Source organism: Hirundo rustica, chromosome 1 (assembly GCF_015227805.2).
Source record: "Hirundo rustica isolate bHirRus1 chromosome 1, bHirRus1.pri.v3, whole genome shotgun sequence".
NCBI classification, from domain to species: Eukaryota; Metazoa; Chordata; class Aves; order Passeriformes; family Hirundinidae; genus Hirundo; species Hirundo rustica.
In genome coordinates, this window is record NC_053450.1 from 66,427,772 (window position 1) to 66,443,674 (window position 15,903).

The window sequence follows — 15,903 nt, forward strand, 5'->3', positions numbered from 1 at the left end:
GGGTTGGAAGGGATCATAAATATCTGGTTCCAACCACCCTGCCATGAGCAGCGGCACCTTCCACTGGACCAGGCAGCTCAGAGATCCATCCATTCTGCCCTTTAATACTTCTTGTGATAGAACATTGACAGCTTTTTACAGTTGCACGCTTTTCCTCAAATCACTACTGGCTCACCTAACTGCAGAATTAATCTGTATTAAAAGTAACACTACTTACAGGTTTTTTCCTCATCTGGTTTGAATCAGTACATGATCCCTGGCTGGGCAGCTGCTCAAACTGCTCTTAGAGATGTTTATTACCGTGACAGCACTTCTGGGTGATGATGAGGAAGTTACTCCAGCTGGACTTCTTCCCTCTGATCAGTAACTGAGCTTTTTTTGTTTGTTTGTTTTTGTTTTTATTTTATTTTATTTTATTTTATTTTATTTTATTTATTTTATTTTATTTTCCTCAGCAGAGATTCAAGTTGTGATTTCTTTTTATTTAAACAAGTGCTCAGAGAGGTAAATAAAAACACTCAGGAATTTAGTTGAAAAACTGTGTCCTGGAGGTCTTCAGCTGGATACTCAAGAGGATGAGAGGAGACATCCTGTCTGTAAAGGTTAATTTGTGCAGTGAAGGGTGAAGCAGCTATTGAAACACGCAGTGAATGGGAGATGATCCTGCAGAAAGAGAGCATGTTTGTGTAATTACAGAAAATAATAATGCCTCAGCCAAAAAAAAAAAAAAAAAAAAAAAAAAAAAAAAAAAAAAAAAAAAAAAAAAAAAAAGGTGAAAATAACAGACGCAACCTTTATCCTGTGGGGTTTTTTTGTTTGTTTGGGTTTTTTTGGTTTGGTGTTGTTGTTGTTGTGGGTTGTTTTGTTTTGTTTTGTTTTGAGAAGAGTAGTGTTTTTTCTTTTTAACTTCAGGTTGTTAGTCTCATGGAATTAGTATCTTGTCCACATTTTTGATTGTGTGATAGGAAAATAGATTACACTAAATTAATTAATATTTATCTATTTTAGCACAACTTTAACAAATAGGTAATGAGTAGAGGATTCACATACTATGAAGAAGTATTTGCTATAAGCTGATATCACATTTGGGGGGATAAATCATCTCTTGGTGAGAGAGAGTGCTTCTATGGTATCCTAGGTGTGGCAATCCTAGGTATTAAATTCTTTTTTCTTTTCCATGCTCTTAAACATTATAGGATTCTCTGCCTTTCCAAAAAGTCAAGGAATTCTTGAAAGTGATTTCCAAGAACAGAATATTGGAGCTGAAAGTAACTGTGTGCAATAGAAAATTATTTCCCATTTAGTCTTCAACTTCCAATCAAAAGTGGGGGATACTCTTTTTCACTGGGAAGGCTGATAGCACTTGATAAAATATGTAATAGTTTTAACTCAGAGGAAGACTGGGATTACATATTTCCTTCAAGGCCCAGCAGTAGGATTTCTGATGGTTGTAATGAGAGCTGTCCGTTACACAGATTTGGACCTGAGTCCAGGAACGGTACCACTAAATCAAAAGCCCAAATGAAATACATTCGTATTTTATCTCTTAAGTAATCAGGCCCTGACTGTGATTAATTGGAATGGATAGGCTCTCATGCCTCTGAATTAATGCTCTTACAGTATTACATGGGACTATGTGAAGGGTAAGATGCAGTAACCTTCAGTATGGGGAGCAGTAGCTTGCCCCTTGGGGGTATGTTCACTTCATGTGTTTGTTATGTAGCACTGTTTTCCTGCATTCTCTAAAAGAAAAGATGACTATTGCTTGCAAAGTACTTTGGAAAATTCCAAGTATCAATTCAAAGAAAATTTAACTTCTTTCCATGGGATACCAAGTGTCAGATGGGATTAATCTTTACTTATTAAGTAGGAGAGGTTCTGGTGGAAACACACTGACCTAGTGGGCTGATTTGGGATGGCAATGCCAATGCTTTTTAACACTCTTGTTGTTCCAGAGTTAAACAAACTCACATTCTGGAGTAATGTTATAGAATTAACAAGTGAAATAATTCTCACTTTGAGTCTCAGAAACAGTTAAGTAGGATGAAGCCTGTCAATATTCTATTAGGATTTAAATGCATGGAAGATTAAGTCTATGCACCTTTAATAAATGACAGGAGATTAGATTAGTAGATGGCTTCCTCAAACATTTGGGATAGATCACTTTCCAGGGTAGATATTAGTGAACACCAGCATAAAACACAACTATTCAGAGAGACCTGTAGGAAATCTGCAAAATCCTATGAATCAGCTGTGCTGAGCAGCAGGGGACATTGTACCTGGCGGGAAAACCTGTGACATAGCTACACTCCTCCCATCGCTATACTCAAATTCAGATGGGCGGTACTGTGTAGGCATGCTCAAACTGGCTCCCATTCTTCTGCCTTCACCGGAGCTGCTGCTTTCAGGTTACTTTCCCCAAACTAGCCAAGAACATGGCATCCCAAGAAATGGCTCGCTAGGAGTAATCCGGATAAGCAGATGGCAAGAGCTAAGTTGCGTTTTGGAATGCCCCATCTCCACAGCAGACATATTTATACTATGCACTACAGCACAGAGGTCCCTGAACTAAGCTTGGAAAGGCAATTTGGAATTTGAACCAATACAGCCATGTCAAGGAATCCTCTGATATGCTTTTATTGGGCTTGTCTCTGGGGTATTTTCTGGATCTGGGTCTCTTGCAAGGAGCTTCTGGCACATCGGTTCACTCTCTCCCTGCTTCCATCCCTGCATTTGGGTTAACAGAGATGGCTGAAAGCAGAGGCCAAAACAGATCAGGAGAACACCACCCAAGTTTCGTAGTTTTGGAGGGTTTTTCTGAATACTTTAACCCGGACTTGATCCCGTGTTTCATTGATCAGTTGCATTAGCAAAACAGTGACGCGAGGGCACAAGGACCAAGCACCTAGAAGTTTCTTTAACACTGCAGAAGACACGCCAGGGGATTGCTTGGCCATTGAGCCATTCTGCTTCCTTTAACTGGCGCTGCAGAAAGGCTCAGCTAGTTCGCATGGGTGTAGAGCTGCTCTGACACAGTTACTCCGCTCGCAGGACCTGAGCTAATCCCTCGGCACGGCGCCGCAGCGCAGCGCCCGGCGGGGAGCAGGGACGGGAGGGAAGCGGGAGGCAGACTCGCATCCCCGCGCCTCGGGCAGCTCTTCACGCCTCGCCGGCGGCCGGACCTGCCCTCGTCCCGCGGGGGAGGCGATAGGGCGGGCTGTGCCGCCAGCTGCGGGCTCTGGGGACACTTCGCACCTCCTGGCCGGCCCCGTTACTCCCCCGGGCCATGGCACAGGGACAGCCGGCTCCTCGTCCCCCGGCAGGGTCCGCCAGCCGGCCGTGTGCCAGGCTCGTGCCAGCCTCTGGAGCCGGCCGCTACAGCTCCTCGTGCCGCGCTGCCAGCGGGCACGGTCCGGGAGCAGCTGCGGGCAGGGAGGGACCCGGGCGGGACCGCGGCCGTGCGGGCACAGGTGGCGGCGGGGCGGGAAGGGAAGAGAAGGGTAGGGAGGCGAGAGAACGGCCCCGGCCCCGCCGCCCGCGGTGACCCGGCTCCCGTTCCCCCGGCGGCAACGGCGGAAAGCGCCGAAGGGCTCCGAGCGGAGCCGAGGCCGGGAGCGGCCGCGGGCCGGGCGGCGGACCTGGGCCGGGCCCGCACGCTCGCTCCCTCCGCTAGGGGGCGGGCGCGGGCGGCGGGCGCCCCTCAGCGCCCCGCCCCGCCGCGCCCCGCCCGCCCAGCCCAGGCGCAGGAGCCGGAGCCGGCGGCGGGATCGGGATCGGCTCCGTGGTCCCGCGCTCCGCACCTGCTCTCCTCGGTCCGCACGGTGGCGGCGGCCGCGACGGCCGCCACGGCCTTCTGCGCCCCCTGGGGGAGCGGGGCGGCGGCGGCGGCGCGGGGCGGCGCGGCAGGTACCGGGCCGGGCGGCGGGAGCGGCGCGGGGCGCGGGGAAAGTTGGGCGCCGCCGGGGCGCCTCCGGGAGGCGGGGGCGGCGGGGCCGCCGGGGCCGCCCCCCGCGCCTCCCTCCTCCTCCTTCTCCTGCTGCACCTCGGAGGGGCGGCGGAGCGCCCGGGCGGGCGGTCGGCCCCGCGCCGGTGCCTGGCCGTCCGCCGGCCCCGCGGGAGAAGCGGGGGCGAGCGCTGCTCCCGGCGGCTGGCGGGGGGAAAGCGAGCGGGGAGGTGCGCGGCCGTGCCGGGCTGGGTGTCAGCCCTGCCCTCGGGGGACGGCGCTGCTCCGCTCCGCGTTGTCGCTCCGTTTTCTGTCGGGCTCCGCGCCTCCTGTGTTTAGCGCCGGGCACCGGGGGAGGGCACGGCGGAGGTCCCGTCCCCGGGCCCCCCTGCTCTCGCCTTTGCTGCCTGTTAATATAGGGCGAGTTTGGCTTCTTCTGTATTCCTGGGGTTTTTTTTGCCCCAAAACGTTGGCAGAGCACCCGACTTCAGAGTATTCTCGAGCTCCGAGCGCCTCGGGCGTGTTTAGGAGAGAGAGGAGCGCTGCGGGCGCAGAGCGGCCCTGCTGCCCCTGCCCGGCTGGGTCTGCCGAGGGCATCAGAACCCCAGAGCCCGGAGACAGAGTACCACAGACTTGTTACCAGCAGCTGCCCCGCCACGAAGGCTGCCGGGGCTCCACGGCGGTTACTTTTCAGCATTCATTCACTTAACTTGTGCTGATAACAAAAATATCCAATATATCTGTAATATATCTAAGAGATGTATAATATATCCATATATGTCAAGCGTGACAACTATTTGCCTCATTGGTGTTACGGAATAGATGTAACAGCGGTAAAATAGGATACTTCTTTTAATATAAAATTCTCATTCATCTTGCAGCGCTTCTCGTTTCCTCTCTCGACTGAACTTACCTGAAGTAATTAGTCAGTCTCTCCTTCTGTTGCTCCTTGCTTTCCTCTCTTTCAAAGATACAGTTGAGGTTTATTTATTTACTTATTTATTTTTCCTTCCCTGCTAGGATCGTTTCTTCCCTTGTGGCAGTCTTCAGCCTGTCACACAAATTGCTAGTGCTCTAATATCTATTTAACTGAAAGCAGAACAAGTTAGTTCTTTAATGCTATTAAATATCAATCTCAATAGTCAATCACAAACTGTCTTTATAGTAGAAATACATACATTAGTGAAGTATTAATTTTCCAGTGTTGCACTGAAAGGTTATTTATAAAAAGTGAATGTAGATGTGTAGAATGCTTACTTAGCTCTTTGGAGGGCAGTTGCATTTTCACTTTTTTTAAAACAAATTTTTTTTGAAACTAGTTGTACAAGAACTTTTCCCTATTACCTGAGTGGATTTGATCAAAAGGGAAACAGTCAACAAACAGAACTGTGGGCAAAAAGGGTCTGCTCAGTTACCATACCTAGAAAGGCTTGCTTGCCAATGCAATACGAATGCTAAATTTTTATGATGGTGATGTTCTCTGGCATTGTCCTCTGGCAAAAATGTCTTGATAGGTTCATGACAAATACCTGATACATTTTTGTTTTCTAGTTAGTAAGAAAAAAATGTAATACTCTGCATAGTTCAAAGTACACTTAACAGAACAGCTCATTTGAAGGACCAACTTGTGATGATAAGATTAATTAAAACACTCTAGTATGGTTGGCAGTGGATTCCTGGAAGAACTCTTTAACACTTGTCATCTCTCTCTCTCTGACTTAATAAGCATTTCTAATGTTTCCATTATCAACTTTTTGCATATTCTAAGATCAGGAGAGTTAATTATTTTTGGACATAAATTTGGGTAATATCAGAGTGACATGTTGTACCTTACAATACTTAACTCTTTACCCTCATGCTTCCAAAATACTTTCAGTACAAAGTAAGATACTGATAGAACTATAGTTAAGTGATGTGCTATTAAATTGCAAAGCTCCATAACTGCTTCTCAATTAATAATTTTGTATTATTGGTGTAATATGCTTAAAGCAGTAGACAGAAACGACGACAACAAAAAAGTTAGTGGTAGTATCATTTCTTCTTGAATATGTTGATGACTTACCATGTGATAAATCATGTTTGCATCCAATCCAGGAGTCTAAAATATCAGTTGATTTCTAGAGATCTTGAGTGGACTGTTTTTTTAGTAGTCAGTATTACAGCAGAGACAGTTGTGCATACTTTTCTAAGATGTGACCTAGTTTTTATACTGATGGGTAAATAAATGATAGCTTTACATGGACACTGTAAGAGTAACCTTACACAGGTACACCACCAAGTCTTGTGCACAGAAGTCATTAATGTTAAATTCTCCAAGGTGGGCTAAATGCCACTACAGTGAGCAGTTCTTCTGTTTTGTCACTTCATTCATAAATATTTGCCGTGCTGGCATCTATGCATAGGGGTATTTGTTCACTAAAACCAGTGAAAAGTAAAATGTAGTTTAGTGTTGATGAGGACCACAGTTACCAATCTCATTGTTTTTAGTGTGGTAAATGCTCATTGTAAGTTTTACAGAAACCTTGTGGTGTGGATTTGGTTTTAGTTGTTGGGGTTTTTGTTTGTTTGTTGTTTGGCTGACAAATACATTCCCTAAGCTTCATAACTGAACTTGAGAACTAATTGCTGTCAGAGGCAACACCGTCTTCTCATCTACTGAAAAGTTTGCACAAGAAAACAAGACAGCAACATTTTTCAGTTGTTTTTCCAAAACTACAGCTTTGAGTATTCCAAGCAAAACATATTTGTTGGTGTTTGTAGCATTTGTCTCTCTTCTGTCTACCTACGTGTAGCAGTGCAGTGTATATTTTGTTCCATGGTGTTGAGTGCATGATGCTAGTCAGCAAGGGGGATTTGGCACAACAATGATGAGAATTTGGCACAACACTGATGAGAGCCCATAGCTCTGGCACTTTAGCCCTGATGGAAGCATCCCGTACCTTGGGCTGGAGCATGGGATGGTTCACTTGAATAGGAATCCATCAAGTAACTCTGAATTGAGTTTGTCTCTTAAGAGAGAGACAGAGCCTAGGCAACTTAATTCAGGTAAGGGAAGAGTCAGTATCAACTAGAAATGCTCTGCCTGCAGTTTTGTCTTGGAGTTGGATGCTTTTCATGAGCTGTAGTGTTTTCTTGTTCTCAAAGCCTTGAAGTCAGAAGGTGTATGTGGGCTTTCCTCATAACCAAGTGGGAATTTATGGGAGGTAAGTTATTCTTCTGTTGAGGTGTTTACTAAGGGGCAAGAGCAGGCACACAAGCAGTTGGAGTGGAGTAACAGATGTGCTGCAAGCCTCATCCTGACATACCTTGAGATAATTTATTCTAATCTCCCCATACCCTAAGATACCATTGCCTTCAATTAGCATGTACTGAACCTCACTGAGTAGTTCTAATTTCTATTATTAGCATTGTAATATGAAACTTAGTCACGTGCCTCCTATGGGACTTTGTGTTCTTTCTCTTTCTTCTTTTCCTACCCCTGCATTCATGAAATGCTACGAAATCAGATACTATAGAAAGTATTGTCTAATAGCTTGCTTTGTAATGGTTTTTTTTGGTCTTAATTTTTCTTAATATTGTCAAACTTCATTCACAATCTTAAAGAACCTTCTCCCTGCAGAAAACACTGATACTTCGTACATAATTTGGTTGCTTGAGTTGTGCTGAAATCACTGTGGTGTCTGGTTGTGCCTGTCTGCTAGATTTTGTTTTAGATTTCCAGACATTACACAAGTAATGGTAACAAAGTGTTGCTGTCTTCTGGATCAGGAGGAATCAAGAGAGACTTGAAAACCTTGTAGGTTCTTGGTGCATCGCTGTACTGTTGTTCACCTCGTGAGTCTCACGTGCTCTTGGCTTACAAGTTAGAGATGTCCAAGCAAAATATGGGCTCTGGGCATACGTTTGGAATACAGATTATCCATCTGGTATTTCTCAGGAAGGTGCGAGGTATTTTTTAATCAGTTTCCAGAAAAAAAGTTGAAAAATATACAAGCAGAACTGTATCTGCCTCTTCACTGGTCTTAGAGTTCCTCTGGATTTGTCTGTCACACTTCCGTGGTTCGAGAACCTCCTTGTCTCACATTGTCTTGCTATCCCTTCTCAGCATGTATCTCCATCCAATAACAATACTTCTCCTTTTAAGAAATGCAGGTCTTCTGTCCAAGAACTGTCAGCACTGATCCAACAGGAGAGCATATCACTGCATAAGGGATGTGGTGGATCTCTGCAGGCTCCGTGTCCCTAAATCTGAATCAGCACATCATCCTAATGGCCTCTGTTTGAAATGAAAATCATTAGGAGTGGTCTTGTCTGATATATCTCTCTGACTAAATTCCCCCTGTTAAACTTCTGCAAATGTCTCTTCAATACGAAGATTACAGAACATTATATGAGTAATGCAGTTTTACAAATAAAACAAAAATCCCAGAAGCAGTGAAGCTTGTGCATGCTATGACCATATGTTAATCTGTCATATTGGCTGTAATTTCATCAGTTTCCTCTCTTGGCAAGTCTTAGGTTTGATACAAGCACAGCAACGTATGTCAGGGGGAGAGAGTGAGTGTCCCAAGCTTTGAATTATGACTAAAAAACACTTCTGAGAAAACTGTGTTTTTCAGAATTTGGAGTTGAAAGGAGCTCTTCAAGATACGTGTTCTCAATCCCCTTTTTAGCAGGAGGAGTATTAGGCTTTTTGAAAGGTGTTGTTTTGCCAAAAGTGAAATGGGTTCTTTTCCCTGCATCACAAAGTCAAAATACAGCCAAGCTAGTAAGTTGCATGCTTGCTTGCACTGACCAATTCAGCGAGTATGTTTCAAGAGGCAAGGTAGTAACCCTTGTCACAGCCACCTACTTTATCATCTTTGTCAACAACCAGCTTTTATTTTACTGATTCAAGCTGGTGGCTGGTGCACTCTGAAATTGGTTAGGTAATTATTCTCAATCAATACTGTGTAGTAGTAAGGTAGTAACTTACCAGTCACAGGGTTCTTGGTTCAGCCACTAGTTTTGTTTTTGGAACTCTCCCACTAATATTACGTCATGTTGCTCATAGAAATTCATAAAAAGTGAAGCAGAAGCCAGTCCTCAATTCAAACCCGTACATGTGTGTTGTCTTAGTGAGAGGTGAAGTTTCACAAGGAGTTAAAGAGGTTTTTAATTATGCAAGGTGAAAATAAAATCGGTGTATTTTTAAGTTCTCTGCAAGAAGAAAACTTTGTGTACAGAAAGTTATTCCAAGTCTTGTTCTTCTATTGCAATGTAATATAAAATTTATTGAGTTCTCTTCCTTTCAGTGCACATAACCTTTCAAACAAGCTAAAATATTTGATTTCTAATGTTAATATGGACAATACAAAATATGCTTCACTTTCATATTTTCTGAAGAAGTAGTTATGGTAAAGTTTTTGTGAAATCATAAAATGCTTCAGGCATCATAGCTGGCAAACGCAGTTGCAGTGTTTTAGTGGTAGATCTAATTTTGGTGATTCTGACAGGTGCCAGTAGTTTTAACCAAGGCTTGTGCCTCAACAATATGGTTTAAAGGTCAAATTAAACATGCATGTGCACAAAGTAAAGCTGCCTTTTAAGGTTTTATATAGCAAGACACAAAAAGCCCCCTTTCAAGTATATATATATTTTTTTAAAATTCTGAGCCAGACTTTTTTCCTTTCTTAGCCTGAGCAAGACTTTAAAAAATAGTTCTAGAGAGGGAGCAGCTGTAAGCGGCTGAAATCAGCTGTGAAGTATTTCACTACTAAGTCAAATGCTGTTTTATTTGCACTTTGAAGTATGGAAGTAGTTATGATTTGACATCTTGTTCATTGATTTCCTGCTATCCTCTCCCTCCACCCCAGAGAGATTTTAATCCAGTGTGTGCAGTGTTATGGAAAGCCAGCGGTTCATAACAGCAAGCTGTGATGAGTAACCATGGCTATTTCCCTAGCAAGTTCTGTGATACAGTTACGCTCCCTGGAATGACGCATTTCATGAATCAAAGCTGGGAGCCTGAGCTGTGACTTGTACGCATATGGGATTTCGTACTGTGGTGGTGCCTCTTGTGTTGTTTGCCTACAGTCCTGTGACTGTGCATCCTCTTGTTCGACATGGGGTGTTCCCCACAGATTGGCCCAAGTATGCAAAGGTTTCACTGCAGAGATCACCGCAGTTTTGGTGGGGTGGGTTTTTTTGTTTGTTTGTGTTTGGTTTTGGTTTTTTTGTTGTTTTTATTTTTCATAGTCTTACTCAGGTGGGGAAGGACTATGCTTCTGGAACTGTAAAGGCGTTAGATAGAGGCCCAGCTTTTGATTGAGGCAAATGTGCGCATGTACCTGAAGTTAAGGACATACAAGTATTTTTATTTTATTCCCATGGTTTCAATGCTAGTGGTTTGTTTGGGAGAAGTTATCTTCTTGACTGTGTTGCTGATCTTCTAACTTAACACATTAAGAGCCTGTAGAGAAAGCAGACTCTACTTTAACATGTGCCAGCTGATCTTCAACTTGACCGAATTACAGCTTTCCTTATCTTAACATTGTTCTTTCAGGATATGTTAGTCTGTGTTTGCTGTAGGAAAGACATCTTTGAATAACCTAGAGAGCGAAAGCTGTCCTTATTTTTCAGAAGTTGTTGTAGGATGAGATAATTTCTAGGTTTTGCACATACTTCTAGCCATATTTATGTATATATATCTGTATATCAGTAAAAAATTTATTAAAGCACTATGGAAACTTGTTTAAAAACATTTGTCTAACATCCCAGCCTGTTGAGTGCATTAAGTTCATAGTTGCAGTGTAGTTCAGGCTTTTATGATGTCCCTGGCTTCTTATTTTTGGGTTCAGTGTGTCAGTAGATAATGCTAATTATCAAAATACTTTAAGGGGATAAAATTATTGAACTCTGATAGTTTCCTCTTTCACACAGAGTTGCCTAGATACTGCTGTTTGATTGCTTCCACTGTTTCCTATGCCTAACTCAATTTTAAGTCTTGATTCTCTCCATTTGTGAATTGGTTGTTTATGAGAACAATCCTTCTATTAATAGTGGCATAAACCTGGTTACAATTTTAGTATCTGTTATTCCCATTGCTGTTTTCATCCATGACATTCTCAGATGCCTAAAAAAGATGTCACAATTTCACTTGATGGAAACTCATTGGTGAGCTTGATTTTGAGTAGGGCATAAGCCACTGTAAAAATCGTGTTGTTCATAATTCTATTAATAATTAGTTTGAAAAGAGATCATGTCTTTTGGGAATATTTTTACAGAAAGACTTTATTGTTTTAATGATCATAAACCTTTCTATCTTCACAGCATCATTTTGTAAGGGTAGTTTATTTTGTGTGGTGCCTGAAAAGGTTTCTAAGAATTTAGCCATGCATGACTGCTGATTTTAAAAATGTAGGTTTTCCATGTATTTAATAAAACAATTTAAAAAATGCAATAGTAGAACAAGACATCATAGACTGCTTGGAGAGCTATCCAATATTTGTTTATAACTTAGAATTGTGAAGAACAGTTTGGGGTAGAATCAATGCTTTCTGGTTTACTCCAAAAGTATAGGCAATTTGAGGTATCACTGAGAAAATTCAGATGTGCAAATATTAGGCAACTCCTAATTTGTGAAAATATTTGTGATTCTGTACTTTGTGTATATTAAATTAGCAGCTTTTAATAAGACTGCACGTAGGTGTAGGGTTTTATATTTGCAGCCACTGTGGAGGCTTTTCCTTCTTGCTTTCAGATTGTTCATACTTTAGCAACACAGTTTTTCCTTGAAATAGTTGCCAGAAAGTTTAATAAGTAGAGGAAATTTAATAAGTGGGGGAAACACCATTCAGGGAGCACTACTGATATGACAAGAAACCAAAACTCCTGGATGTATTTCCCCAGAATACTCTTGTAGTAAAGCAGCTATCCTAATTGTAGCTTTCTGTTCATTAAATTTAATGTTTTTTAAGTTTATTCTCCAGCTTTGGTTAGTGTGCTTCCTATTTGTATTGAAAATGCACATCTGGAGAAAGGTACCTATCTTAAGGAAGCTGGTGGTTTGGCACTTGGCAGCTGATAAGGCTCCAGGATTAAGGGAATCACACCGGCTCTTGGTAACTAGGAAGTGATTCAGTGTTTAATGGGGGGAAAAGTTGTGGGTTGTGTGTTTTGTGGGTTTTGGGGTTTTTTTGTCTTACGCCTTTTTTTGAAAAGTGAGCACTGTACTGTTTTTCAGATAAATATTTAATCCTTCAATTCATTCATGTGATATGTGGTGCCTTTGACCAAAGGTACCAAATAACTGATGTATCATGCAAGTATCCTGTTACTGTTCAGTCACAGAGCCTGAACTGGCCACCAGCATTCTGCTTCTCGCCAGTGCACTGTGTGTATCAGGCAGTATCTCCCTGGAATGAGTCAGGAACATCATACTTTTGTTGGAGCAGATTGCATAGGGTTGCAGCATTACAGTTATGTCTCCTTGTCACTTGAGCAGAAGAACACAATTAGACAGTTGTTTAAAATCAGTGGTAAACCCTGTTTACTACATGTTAATATATATTAGTTAATATATACTGGGCTAGCAGCACATTTGATTTTACTGTGGGTGTCATTCATCTAGCTATGCTTGGTTTCTAAACAAATTTATCTGACTTGTGAGCCATCAAAGGTCTTGTGGTAATCAAACAATGATGCAGTGGTATATGAAGTTTGGCATATTCAGAATAAGGGAAATTTTCTTCACCAAGCGAATTAAAAAGCTTTGGAACAGACTGTCCAGGGAAGTGGTGGAGTCACCATCCCTGGGGATATTTAAAAGGCGTGTAGGTGTGGCACTTGGGGCATGGATTAGTGGTGTCAGTGCTAGGCCAACAGCTGGACTTTATGATCCTAGAGATCTTTTCCAGCCTAAATGATTCTGTGATTCTGATAAAATGGAATAATTTCTTATTTGTGTTGACTTCTTGATTCTGAAAACACAATATAAATAATGTTTCTTCAAAACAACCCTCCACCTTCTTGGAGCAAAGGGATTGCAGAGGACTTTGATAGTTTTATACAGGAAACCAACCTTTCTCATGATGTGTTCCCCATTTCCTTTAGCTTATTCATGAGGACTCTGACCCTTTATTAGAAGAAGTTTTGAAGGATAATATGCTCTGAAAAATAGAATTTTCAGAAATTATTAATGTGGTCTTAAAAGTGAGCCTCTAGAATCCGTTGTATTGGTGTTGAAAGTTAGCTCTGTCACCAAGTACGCTCAGGAGGGAGGGATTTTTGTTACTATTGTCAGTTACAACCTCTGTTACTTGTTAACCAGTGTGTGCTGCCTTGGAATGACCTGGAGTAGTGTCCCTGTTGTGTACTACAGTCATCCTCGTGGATTTTTTTTGTTTTGTTTTGTGTTTTTTGTTGTTTTGTTTTTGTTTGTTTGTTTGTTTTCTGATTACCCAGGAAGTAAATCTTTCCCAGTATAAAACAACTGGCTTAAAATTTCTCTTTTGGGTGTCAAAGTAAGCAGCCAAAGACAATTACAGGCTCTGTGATTGAGGTATGAAGGAAATAAATCTGCATGTTGCTTGGTCTCCCAAGTGTCCAACACTGCAGCTTTATTACCACCTCATTTATCAAAGGCAAAAGTAGATTTTTTTTTTTTCCCCATGTTTGTCTCTCTGCCTTCAGTCACCCAGAAATTTTTAAACACATAAATGTAAACACCACACATGGTCTGTCTCCTATGGTGCTTACCATCATAGAATCATTGAATGGTTTGGGTTGGAAGGGACCTTAAAGATCAACATCCAACTTCTGTGTTCCACTAGAACAGGTAGTTCAAATCCCCATCCAGCCTGGCCTTGAACACTTTCATGGATGAGGCATCCACTGCCTCACCACCCCCACAGGAAAGAATTTTGTCCTGATATCTAATGTGAATCTAGTCTCTCCTAGTTTGAAGGCATTCCCCCTTGTCCTGTCGCTATGCTGATGTAAAAGATTCCCTCTCCTTTTGTAGCACCCCTTTAGGGACCAGAAGGCTTAGTTTATTTAATTAAGTAAAATTACTTCTAAACTCAAGATACTATGCTTAATCGTTATAACTTTTTTTACAAAAGTTGATTGTAGGCCTAATGTTGTAGTAGCTCTGAAGAAAGTGCTGCTGTAGGTGTCACCTCAGTTGTGTGGATGGTCACAGCACTGAAGGAGTCAGTGGTCCCCAGCACCCAGAGCTGTGAAATGGTCTCTCTTGCTTAGAGACAGCTCACAGCACTCCTTGAAGCACGTTTGCTTTGCTTTTCTGGCAATGTGGAGAAAAACTGGCTTTACAGCCTTCCCCATGTTATAAGGCGAAGTTGAACTTTTAACATGAGTAATAAAAAAGCCTGTTTTACTGGACTGATTAGAGGCAACTTCAAGGCAATCAGCAAATGTGCCTCTCACCAGCAGATAAGGTTAGACAGCATGAGGAGCCTGGCTTTATTAATGTCCCTCTCTTCCATCCATCGAGATCCCTTTTGGTAGTTGATGTGTGACAAGTGAACGAGGTGCAAGTTTGTGTTTCTTCATACGCTTAACTCCGAGGTACTGTCGGCTGACCTCAAGCAACGTTGGGTCAAATGAACACTCCACTCCTGAGTTTTGCTGTTAAAAAAGTGTGCTGGTTGTCCATCCCTGCACCAGTAATGTTCAGCCCTCCTGGTTTCAACACATTTTACATGTATGTCTAAAAGACATCAGGCTGTGAGCTATATAAAAATATACCAAAATATAGGACTTGACCAGTTAGAGCTATTATAGACCTGTAGTTACTTGAAACAAATATTCTGCAAACATTAAATTCTCTTATTCTGCTTTTATTTGCAGGGTGCTTATGTTTACTTTTTTTTTTTTAATTAGATGCCTTTATATAAGGGGAGAAATAATATTTGCTTTGAGAACAATTTAACTCTGGGAATAGATTATGCAGAGAAGTATTGAAGTCTTCTTTGCTGGAAGTATTCAAGGTTTGACCTGATGGGACCTTGGAAAATCTATTTTAAAGCCCTACTTTATAGAACAGTTATACCAGATGATCTCCGGAGGTCCCTTTCAACCTAGTTTTTTCTATGATTCTGTTGATCTAGATCATACCTACCTACATTTTTCTAAAATATTTGTGGAAGCATAATGGAAATTACATTAATCTTGTTAAAATAAAGGATATTTTTTCTGTTGAAAATAAAAGTGGGAAATCAGTCGATCGGTGCAATACTGTTGCCAGTACACAATGATAAACTTACTGAAAGGATTTACATTGTTGTCCTATATTAGAGAAATAGCTATAATGCTGATACTCAGTTATTTTTTACTTATATGAGAGCAGAAAGAGCTTATAGTAAGGTTGCATCCTGGAAGGAATTTGCTTGATGCACACCATACTGATTGAGTAGTGTTTAAAAACCTAGTTTCAAACCTAATCAGAAGGCATTTGTCTATTAGTAGCAAATATTCCCCCCTCCCTTTGTTATTGGTTATATGTAAATGATGAATACCTGAATGAAGATTTTATGGCTGAAGCATGTTGTGTATGTATATGTATATATATGAAAATAACATATATATTGATATGTTTGTTGCAGAACAAATTGAGCATGTTAAGACAAGCTTATAAATGGTGGAGCTATATTTGTTTCAAAACACTTTGAAGTAGATGTATCCTGTTTGTAGCTGGTTTCTGGGTATTTTTGTTGGTGGATTTTTTTTTTTTTTTTTTTTTTTTTTTTAATTTGTCTGTCTGTTTTCCAAACTGGCCAGCTGTAGTGGTTGGCCTTTCTCACGTCTTTTTGGTTTTGTCCCAGCCAGTTCATTGTAGAAATTGCCACAAAGTCAATGTAATCTATTGGCATTCCCTGTGTGACATTTCAAATTAGCCTTTCAAATTTTGCCAAGGTAATTCTGCTGTCTACTGCTTCAGGAAATTATCCTGAGATCTG